We start from the raw sequence: 12242 nt of genomic DNA on the forward strand, positions 1-12242 counted from the left end.
CACCTGCAGTCATGTATACAGTAGCAGGCTGGGTGGTTCCTGACATAGGGGTTACCACTGACTAGACTCGGGGTAGACATCTGATGCAGCAGCACCAGTGCACAGGCTGTCCATTGATCAAACTGTCTTTCCAGCATTTCAACTAAGAGTCACCAAAACTGCTCAGTTGGCTGTGGGAAGCCAAGGAGGAAGATTGTACGGCCACCATTCAGGGCCATGTGCAACGTAAGTAAGCAGAGGCAGCAGGTCTATTGAGAAAGGATTGGGGAAGAGATTCACATAGATTCACGTGACTCTGGGGGCAGTGTGGATAGTGGTCGCAGCTGATGCATCAGTCCCAGCTCTCATGAGGTTTTTCTGCACTCTTTATAAACTTGTGTTTTCCCTACAATAGTTTCCTCTGTTCCTGGGTCCCTATTACTCAATGTCAAAAGAGACTTCACTAGACCAGCTGCTTCCCTAGGTTGGGAGCCTTGTCCGCATTTCCAGCCCTTGGCTGGTGTCTTGTCACATGCAGGAAGACCTCCCACTGTGGGCTGCCTCTAGGCCTTGCTCTGGAGGTAGCACTGAACTAGCTGCTGTGAGCATCTTGCTTAGGCTGTTCCATGGAAAAGGGGACATGAGCACAGGAATGTGTTGGGAACGGCCATGGAGTTCTACAGTAGCTCCATTTTTATTTGAGGGTATGGTTCTTATCCTTAAATTGCTTGTGGTTAACTTTGGGACAGAACATTAAGGTGTGTTGGGGGATGACACTGCTGAACAGGGGAAGGAGGGCAGGCAGAGGCAGAGGCTGGGGACGGTGAATGCCAGGTGGAGCCGTGCCTGGCCTCATCCTCTGCGCCTTCCCAAGCAGAGGGATGACATCATGAACTTGAATGATGAGAATCATTGAATTTTCTAGCTCCCGCAGGGGCTCTTAGGTCTTAGGACAAACTCCCTCGTTTTACTGATGAGGAAACAGAGATTCAAGAATAAAAACATGGATGTTTATTGTAGTGCTATTTACAATAGCCAAGAGTTGGAATCAGCCTAAATGCCCATCATCTGATGAGTGGATACAGAAAATGTGGTATATCTACACAATGGAATACTACTCTGCTATTAAAAAAAAAAAAAAATGAAATACTACCATTTGCAGCAACATGGATGGGCTTAGAGAAAATTATATTAAGTAAAATAAGCCAGGCACAGAAAGAGAAATACCACATGTTCTCACTTATTTGTGGGAGCTAATAAAAATATGGAAGTAAATATACAAATGAACAGGGGCAGGGTGAAAAGAAGACACAACAATTGGTTGACCTTGTTAAGACAAGTGAACAGATATGATCCTGATGGGGCTGGGGGGGAGGGAGGGAGGAAAAGGAGGAATTGGTAAAGGGACATGAAAATCAACTACACTGTATATTGATAAATTAAAATTTAAAAAAATTGATTTACAGAACATTAAAAAAAAAAGAATAAAAACATGGTAATGATAGGTAACATCCAGTGAGAACTTTCTATAGGACAGGCTCTGCTGCAAGCACTTTATACTTATCAGCTCACTTAGTCCTCAAAACAGCCCTATGAGGTTGGCACTATTGCCATGCTCATCTCATAGAAGAGGAAACTGGGGCACAGAGGGGCTAAGTAACTTGGCTGGCCAAAATCACACAGTAAGTAAGTGACAGAGTCAAGATTTGAATTCAAGAAATCTTGATTCAGAACCAATGTTTTTAGCCATTATACAACACTACTTGTCACAAGCAAGGAAGCTCTTTGGAGCTTTATTATTATAAATAAAATATAGTAGAGTGTGTGTGTTTGTGTGTGTGTCTTATTTTCTCAACTAGAAGAGGCAAGTCATGATTCATGGAAAACACCAGAGATCAAGCAATGGTTTTAATGAGAGAAAAGTGATTAAAAGTTTGGAAAATAAAAAAATCAGGAAAAACGAACATTTAGTAGACATATGTTATCTCCAATGATTTAAAGGACATGAACAAAGAAAATTCTCAAACCTTTCCTTCCAATTCCCAGAGCCACATAAATGGTTTCAATGCTAAAGAAAAAGAACCCCTGCTTGTTTATTGATTCTCATGCCATAGGCGTTGTGTTAATCCTGCTGGCTGGTCTAAGTAATCTGCTGAAGCAAGGCCTCCTGAAGATGAAATAATCAGTGCCTATGTTAGGATCCATCGTTTTCTGATCCGTGCCTTGAATCCAGAGAAATATAAAAGTTGGAGTGGTTTTTCTAGTGCATTTTCCATGAATGGTTGGCTATTTAAAGCTCACGGTTTTATGCAAGAGACATTCATTGCTCACTTGTCAATTAATCGGTTCAGCTATTTGTTGGGTGCTGGAGACATTACGTGGACATCTAGAAAATGGAAGACAGAGCTAATGTAAAATGTTCCCTCTCCTCCTACAAACACTTAGAAATGCTGAACAAAATATAACAAGACAAAATGTATAACTGAGTTTGGAAAAATTGGCTGGATTCCAGAAATGGGGAAGGAACTGTAGCCCAGAATAGGAAGCAGAAGCTGTTGCCTGGTGAGCTGTTGGGGCCCTAGAGTAGGACATAGGACCTAGAAGCTACAGGGAGCTTTACAGAGAAGGTTTCAAAAGCCATGTGTGGAGAGAAGGCAAGTGTGAGCCAGCGTGAAGTGGGACATTGGAAGGTACTCCTGCATAAAGCTGCATGTTTTGAAGGACTGTCCTGTTTATGAACAAGGGGACGAGAAAACCCTCCATCCAGTATTTGGAAACATGGCAGGGAAGCTAGCCCTCTGTCCAGGGCACCTTCAGGAAATGGAACCCCCAGCCTCTCCCGTGTGTAAGTACAGAGTCCAGGCGTACACTAGCCACGCAATGGGCAAACCAAGCTGAGAAATGACACAAAAACCCTGGTGGGACCAGGAGAAGAAAATACAAAGACACTCTGTGAAGGCATCATAACCTGAGCCTGTTTTCCACAAGAAAAAAAAAAGAAAAAGCTGCTGAAGGTGGAACAAATGATTTGAAACCAAAGATGCAACTAGTGACGGGGAGAGAGCAAGTTCAGTTAAAAGGAAAATTGGTCCCTAAGATCCTGAGACAACAGAAGAATTGGAAAGAGACAATTAGATGTGTTTAAAATAATTGAAGAGATAAAAGCAGTCATACTAAAGGAATAGAATAGGATGAAAAGAAGCAGAGGAGGATTTGAAAAGGAGACTCCAGCAGCGAGGAAAACCAAAAAAGTGCCCACCCTGTGTGGTCTGCATTTCCCCAGGTGATACAGATTCCCCTAAAGAAACAAAGTACCTTATATGGAAATAGTTATGCATGTATCTGCCTCTCCCACCACACCGGTGACTTCTTCAGAGTAGAGACCCTGTGTGGTCTGCATTTCCCCAGGTGATACAGATTCCCCTAAAGAAACAAAGTACCTTACATGGAAATAGTTATGCATGTATCTGCCTCTCCCACCACACCGGTGACTTCTTCAGAGTAGAGATGAAGTGGTCCTTCATTCAACTCTCCAGTCTCCTTTTGTGTCCCATTCCCCCCCACTCTCCTCTTGCCACGATAGTCATCTCTTAGTTCTTCAAGCACAAGAAGCTATTTTCTGCTTCAGGGCCTTTGTACATGCTGTTGTCATCATATAAAATGATTTTTCCCCCACACTTTTCTTTGGGGTTGCAGCTTAATGGTCACTCTTCAGGGAAACCCTCCCTGACCTGACATTCTCTAAAATAGGCCCCTCCCTACTCCTAATCCTTTTTATATCGCCACCACCCTTGTTTGCTTCTTTTTACTTACTATGATTTGTAATTATTTAACTATTTTTTTAACTCATTTTCCTTGTCTTTCATTGGAATGTAGGCTCATGAAGAAAGGAACTTTTTTTGATCACTTCTGCATTTTCAGTGCCTAGCATATAGTAGGTGTTCAATAAAGTTATCAAAAGAATAAATTAATAAATTCAACTAATATATATAAAGTTATTGAATGAAAAAATTATACACTTAAGAAACCTTTATGAAGCAACCAATCTATGCCAACCTCAAGGGATACAGTGACAGGAAGGGCAGCTTTAAACCTTGCAGTTTAGTGAGGGAGAGACATCAAACAAATACAGTGAATGTGATGATAGTAATGATAGGGGAGGTACAGGGTGCTGTGGGAGCACCTGGCAAGGGGACCAATTTAGCACAGAATCATGGAAGGCCTCCAGGAAGAAGTAACATTTAAGCTGCAACTTGCAGGATGAGTAGGAGTTCACCAGGCAAAGGGGAGTTGGAAGATGTTCTCAGCAGGGAGAAGGCCCAGATGCAAGAGGGGCATGGCTCTTCGGGAAGACTAAAAGAGGTTCTGCAGGAGCAAAGCTTAGAGTTGCAGTGAGAGATAAGGTCAAAGAGGTAAGAAAAGGCCAGATCACGGAAGGTTTCCAATAAGGAGTTTGGATTTTACCTTAGGGTCAAAGGAGGAGCCATTTAAATATCTTAACTGGGGGAGTGGTATGATCCAGTTTGTGTTTTATAAAGATGGCCCTGGGGCTGCGTGGATAACAGGAAGAGGATTAGAGGAGGCTAGTGCAGCTATTTAGGCAACAGATGAGGGTGGCTTAGACAGGGAGGTGCGTGATGATGAGGGTGGATCATCATCTCGGCTGAAGTTGGGGCTCAGGGAGAATCAAGGATGACGTCTATGTTTCTACAATGAATAATTGGGTAAGTGGGCCACCACCTTTGGTCCAGCAGAGAACCAGATACCTAGCAAACTAGCAGAGAACCAGATATATAGCAAACATGCATAAATGTGTGCTTGCTCAAGTGGAAATGGTCTTAGTGAGATGAAGTGTCTTTATAATGATGAGAATGCAGCAGCTCACATTCTGTTCCCCACCTCAACCTGTGAGTGTGATCTGCCATTTCCTACTGCCTCCGCCTTACGTGGAGTACCCATTTGTGACCTGCCAGGCCAGCCACAGCTCAGTATTCCTAGTTCCCAGTCCCCACTCGCCACCAAAAAGCATTTGCCTCTGTCCCCCCATGAAGGGGTGAATACTGCGCCCTTCCCCCGCTCTCTCTAGCCACTAGTGTCACCACTGCCAGTAACTCTGCTGTGATTTTTCATTAATCTACTTAGTGTTTTGCAGTTATAATAAAATTAAAATTTATACTCAACAGTGTTATTATAATTTCCCACTACTAATGGAATTAATATTTTTGTTCATTTGTGTTTGAAAGCCATTAGTATAAAATTTACCTCCAACAATACTTATTGTGATTTTTAATGTCCTTGAAATTTGCAGTGAGCACTAAGTGTAATAAGAGAATGCTGGTAAGCATGTCAATGTCTTTCTTGGGAAAAGGGGCTTTTTATTTTCATCATGGTTGGACTCAGGTTCTTTGATAGAAAGACTGGTAGGATATAAGATTTTAAAGGCTGAGAACACTGTTAGTTTGTAGATGTTTTCAAACAAGTTGCCTGGTTATTCAGAGGACACTTTTATATTCTAGGAGGATTCATCTTCTTGCTCCTTTTTTATGTTGTTCCTTACCTGACTTACAGAAAAATATGGTAAATTGTGTGTTGCAGGGAGCAATATTTAGAACCATGAATTGTTTGGAAGTGAAGGGATCCTGAGATCACCTTGTCTCATTGACTTTCCAAGGAGCTGGGGACCTGATGCCCTGCTAGCAGAGCCCGGATTCAGAGGCTGGCAGAGGAGTTGCTCTGTGAGGCAGCTGTGTGGCAGGAGGGTGCACATGCAGGGCTGGCTTCACAGGCAAGTGACTAGTGCAGTCTCATGGGCCCCCATGCTGTGAAGTGCACAGCATCACCATTTTGAGATTCTGAACAAGTTTTGAGCAAGGGGCTCTACATTTGCACTGGGCCCTGCAAAGTACACACCTGGTCCTGTGCCCTGACTTTGGAGCCAGACAGACTTGGGTTTTCAGTACCGGTATTCTCTGCTATGGACCATGCCTTGGTTTTCTTTTCTGTAAAACTGGGATAATAATATCATCTTCTGAGATTAGCTGTGAGGGGTGCTAAAAGTAGATGTCCAGCACCCCAGGGGCCTGAAAGGTGGTGACAGACACTGAGATATGCTCATTCCCATGTGCAGTACCCATGATTAAACTTATTATTATGACTTTATGTCAGGAGTGCTAGCCAGCTGGGATAGGCCAACGTTGCCCCTGTGGTGTACAAGCCAATCCCAGGCACGCAGGTTAGGAACACACTAAGCAGAGGACGTTTTCCTATGAGGGTCTTTCTAAGACTGAAGGTCCCATCCGTGAGTTTTCAGCCTTTCTATTGCTATGGCATATGACAGATAATGTTCACCAGCATAGCCAGTTTTGTATGATTCCTGCATGCTTCTCTCCTCTCCAGAAACCTCTCAAGAAAGTTAACAGGTGAGACTGGCATTACTATGAAGATGCCCTTGATCTTGAGCTAATTTATTTGCAAACTTTAGCATTTCACTATTATTTGTAACAAATGGTTTTCAACATCCTTTACCATAGAGCTTGATCAGCCAGAGGGCCACAATTCCATGCTTGAGAACAAGGAATGTTGACCCAGTGGAGCCCAGGCAAGGGTCCCTCCATGACAGTCCAGTCAGACTAGCTCAATATGGAGGCCCCCATGACTCCGCTGAGTCTGAAGGAATGATGTCAATTGTGAGTCATGGCAGCTAGAGTCAGAGAAACACGGAGCAGTTATAGCTAAACTCGTGATGAATAACATACAATGTTAAAACATCTGGTCAAACATTTTTTTTCAAGACAGGGGAAAAGACTTTAAATCAAATTAACAAGAAACACAAGCTCATTTCTGGGCATTTTTCGACTCTGATCCAAAAGGATTCCTCAGGGGATTATAGTAGGAGTCAGAGTGACCTTTGTTGCATTCAGTTTAGGGTTCGTGGGCAGCTTGGAGTCCAGATGGTAGGCTTCAAGAGAAGCACTCAAGGCTGTGCTGTGCTTGCCCCTGCACTGCTCAGGCCTCTGAGCACATGCATGTTGTGAGACATGGGCCCCCAGTGTCTCTGGGACATGCGACAGGGGCACAAGGAGGGCCACAGCCTCTCAGCAGCCTATGTTGTGAAGTGACCACATCCCAGGCACAGTTTGCTCGTTCCTCACTGCCTTTAGAGCAGCTGGTGGGCAGTGAGACATGCTCCCCACGGGCTTTTGTGGGTAGTGATGGCTGACGTCAGACCTCTCCACAGTAAACCACCTTTGAAGAAGTGTGGCTCTCCTTCCAAGGTCCTCTCATCAGCCTCTCTCTGGTGCTGACCACATCAGGCTTTTGATGAAGGACGATGGCACTGTCAGTCAAACAAACTGACAAGAATTATGGGCTTTTCCTGCCTTATCTTTCAGTGGTATGAATGAGGACCTAGAAAATGAGATAGCTCTTGGGCCCACACGACATGGGACGTAAAAGGTGCTTCAGTCTATAGTGGTTATGACCAATAACTGACTAATTGATAGGATACCTCAAGACACAGTTGTAAAATGCCTACATTTGCATACATGTTTATGCAAAAGTAGATAAACACGTATTTTCAGAAAATGGCAATTTGCCTTCAACAGCTTGATTATCACTCCCCTGACCCCCTCAAGGATCATAGTAAGAAATCCATAATTCACTGCTTTGACTCTGAGGAGTCCAAAGACACAGCATCCCAACAATGTGGCCATGGCAGCAGCATTTAGCACAAGTTGAAGAAAATGCAGTTGGGAAAAATCTGAGACAACAAGATGGACATTTGTGCCCCTGTCATCTACTTAAAATAATACTTCCAAACTCAGCAAATAGATCTTCTTTTTTTCTATGTACTGCAAATTTCAAGCTCCTGGGATGCTTTGACTGCATTTCTGATTTCTGGTTGTTCTGTGACTTTTTTCTTACCTGTTGTCGAATTTCTTCCTCCATTTTCACTGGTGAGCCCAATTCTGCAACTTGTTTGACACCTTCGCTGGCATACCCTCCGTACTCCCACAGCACATAATTCTTGGAGTGAGATCCACCAATGATTGCAGACCAGTGATTGGCCCGACCTGGGAAGACAATCAGGATATGGTTATCAGTGTGGCCATGGCTAAAACACAAGTCCTTTAAATGATGGGGAGGAGGCAGAATTGGACAATGATTCAACCAGTGCCGACTAAGCACTTACTCTGTCTCAGGCCTGTGCTATTCACTGATAAGACAGAGTCACTACAGACAAGTAAGTCTTGGGAACTTGCAGACAGACAACAGCAGATGCTTGAACAAGACACAGAGGCAGCCCAGGGATGCCTTTTCTCTGGGAGAGTCTCAGAGAAGGGGACAGTTGAGAGAATCTTAAAGGCTGATGAGATTTGTACAGCAGAATAGAGAGGAAAGGCTATTTCTGGCTGACTCAGAAACACTAAGTAGCACTATGTGTTTGGAGAGTCATAAGTAATTCAGCATTGCTGTGTCACAAACTGTCAGGGGGAGAGTTAGGAGATGATGCCAGGGAGGTAGGAAAGAACCTGCTCATGAGTGGCCTTGCTCTAAATGCTTCAGGAGTTTGGATGTCATTTTAAAGGACCTGAAAACCACTGAAGGGTTCTGAGCAGAGGAGTGACATGATTGCATTTAAATTTTAGATATACCGTCCAGCAGCAGTGTGAAGAATGCATTAGAGGGAGTAGAATTGGAGTAGAGAGCTGGGGAGGGGAGTAAAGAGCAAAAGATAAAGGATGTGTGTGGGGAGCAGCTTTTGGCAGTTCTCAGGAATATACCAGGTTGTCTTCAGCTGTCTTTTAGGTATATTCCAGAATGAGGGGCAGGCAGGCTAGCCATATTTAAAAGGATGAGACAAACATTTGGATATATGGGAGTGACCAGTCCACAGGGGTTTGGTGAAGATCATGTGGGTGTGACTGCAGTGGGATACAGGAGGGATTAATGCACAGCACAAGAGCATGGGGAACAGGAAAAGAGCTGGGCGGGACCACGACAGAACTTGACTTGAGGGTTTTATCAAAGTCTCCCAAGAAGGGAGGAAGAGGAAACCGATAGCCAACATCAGCACCCCACTGGATTTGTTTTTGCATGTGTGGCATATAGATGTATATGTATTTACTGTTGATTAAGTTACACATAGTTCATCCTAGGTTGACTCAATTCTCAGCCATTCTTTGGTTGGTTTTATGAAGTTTCAAGTTAAAGAACATTTTTAGGCATAGTGAAGAGGAAAACTTGAAATGAGTGAGCCCAACTGACATTTTCAGTTTACCACCCTGTGGCCCAGAGTGGGCAGGACTCTTTGCTCCCCCCGAGAAGATGATCTGAACAGGGCCTGGTCCTGTTCACATCTGTCATTGTTACCCCAGGCCCTCTGCTCCAGGGGCTCCTCAAGAACATGGGCACGAAGCCAAACTGTACCCTTCTGGCCTGCTGAGGGCAGCCGGGCCCCACCCCAGGCAGATGACATCACCATGTGGCTCTGTTCAATTACTTGTTCATTATTTCCTACATGTCAGGGAAATGCAAACTCCCTGCTTAGTTCTCATGTCCCCAGAGAAGACAGATGAAGATGCTGACAACTATTTCTGTAACTCAGTTCCTGGAGTTACTGGGGAGAATGTCCTAGATGTCATCTAAACTGAGAGCTTGCTTACATAGGGGCAAAGGCTGGTAGCCAGTTGTGATGTTTGGTTCATGATATGGATACAGAAAGACCAGCTTCAGCACCTCTTGCTCCCCTTGCCTTGTTCCACTGAAATACCCCCTTGTCCCAGGCCTGTCCTATCTGCAATTCTGCACCTCAGTGGCTGTTCTCTCTGTGCTCGCCTCTTGCTTGGCTTTGCCAACTCTCATTCCTCCTTCATGATTTACTCAGAAGCCTCCCAAGACCACCTAAGCTCTCGTCCTCTGTCTCCCCATAGCACAGATCACACTTATTATCACTGTCACAGTCTGTTGTCCCACGAGACTACCAGATTCCTGAAGGGGTCTGTCTTCAGCACTGTCTCCCCAGCGCCTGATGCATTATGAATGCTCAGCACATGTTTCCAGAAGCATATATGTACCTGAAGCATTTGGGAGCAGGCTTGCACAGGTTTGATTCAATGTGATTAGATTCAAGTCTCCATTCAGCAGAGATCTCAATACCTACTAGACAAAAGCACTCAGCTATCCTGCTTGTTAGAAAACAAAAAGCAACAATGACAACAAAATAGACGTTGGTCTTAGAGCAAGCAGACAGGATTCAAATCCCAGCATTGCCACTTAATAGCTGTGCAAATTTGGCCAAATTCAATTACTTTATTTCCCTGAGTCTTAGCTCCCTCCTTCGTAATTCAGGGATGATAATGCCTACTTTATTGACATATTACGAGAATTAAATTAAGTTATTTTAAAAATGAGATAATATATGTAAAATCACTACTAGCATACAATAGAAACTCAATAATTATAATTTCCTCCTTTCATGGTTGGTAGGGAGGCTACAAAAATGAATAAACATGAAACCTGCCCTTAATTCAGTATAAGAGATAAGAATTATGTATAATATGGAATATGATAAGAGAATGGGAATCATAGGGGGGTAAAGGGGTGGAACCAGATGGGTCTTTCTGGTGTTTTCATTCAACTTCCATTAATTATGTGCCAAGCACAGTGGCAGGCCCTGGGCACTGACAGGAATTGGATATGGCTCTTGCCTTGGAGGGACTCACAGTCAGGGAGTGGGAGAAACAGATGGATAAGCAGATTGGTTACAACCCAGCAAGGTCAGGGTTATTATAGGGCAACTCAGAGCACAGAGGATGGAGTAGCTAAGTCCCAGTTCTCCAAATCCAAGGAATCACAGTCCAAAGGCATGAGTGCAGAGAAGCAGGCACCTGAAGAGTGAGATCTGTCTTTATGGTTCTACTCCTGAATACAATTTAATTGTACTAGTTCAACCTTATAGCCAATACAGTTGTTGGTTTTCTACAATTGTCCTGCAACATAACACATTAATTCAAATTTCAACACATTTAATGACATCAACCAAATAATAGATATTTGCAAGGCACCTGGCTGGGGGAAGAGACCAGACTACATCCTCCCAGGGGGGGACAAGGCAGGCAGCGATGGAAAAACAATTTGCAACATTAGAAAGAGTATCAATGTCAGGTGAGCAGCAGTCACTCAGGTGCAAAATAGTACAGTGGAGAAAGGCATGGTGACCAGGAGCCAGAAGACTGGGGTTCCAGGCCTCCATCTGTGGCCATAAATCAGTCATTCAGTATCTCAGAGCCTCAGTTTCCCTTTTAAAAATAAGGGTAATAATCACTAGGCTGGACTATCTCCCAGAATTGTGCAAATTAATTGGGCTGGTTTTGGAAAGAACTGTGAAAGCTGTACAAAACAAAGTTCTCAGTAGTATTGCAGATATAAAGCACTATGGGAATCTAAAAAAACAATCCAAAAGAAGGCAGAGGAGCAAGGAAACTTTCCCATCGGAAGGAGGGCTCCCGGAGAGTTAGAGCAATAGAAAGAAAGGAGGACCACATACTAGGTGGGAAGACTGGCAGGATAGGAGGAGCCGGGCTTCTATTAACAACACAGATAAGAGGATCAAACACCTACTAGGCATTAGATGATGCCTTCCTATGTGTAATACCCACTACAACTATATCCCCATGCTATAGATAAGAAAATCAAGGCCCAGCTCTCTGGGCCTGAGCTCTCAGAGCTAGGAGAGGCAAAGCTGAGGTTCTAACACAGGTTTCCCAGGCCCCAGAACACACATGCTCTTTCCCCCACATTCCACTGAGAGATCAGGAAATGGAAGAGACCATGTGGTAGACTGGAGAGTTAGAAGACAGAGAGATTAGATAAAAAAAGAAAGTCAGGGCTAGGTTGTAGAGAATACTGAGTGTCCCTCATGGCAAATGGCTTCAGGAAAGGGGGAAACATAATAGAAGATTCCCTCTGGGAAGAATGACATAACAATAGTTAACATGTATTGAGCCCTTAGCATGTGCCAGCCACTATGCCAACGCCATCTCCTTAAGTACTCAAAAGGAAAACTCTCTTGATACAGATGCTTTCATAATTCCTACTTTTACATGAGGAAACTTAGAGAGGTTGAGTTAACCCAAGATCACAAAGCAGGAGAGTGAAGATGCTGGGATTCAAAGTCGGGCCTGTCTCGTGCCTGAGGCCAGCTCTTCTCCGCCACATTGTGCCATACCTCTGGCAGGACACACACAGTGGCAGGAAAAGAG

The sequence above is a fragment of the Galeopterus variegatus genome, unplaced genomic scaffold, assembly GCF_000696425.1.
Source record: "Galeopterus variegatus unplaced genomic scaffold, G_variegatus-3.0.2 Scaffold7642, whole genome shotgun sequence".
NCBI lineage: Eukaryota > Metazoa > Chordata > Mammalia > Dermoptera > Cynocephalidae > Galeopterus > Galeopterus variegatus.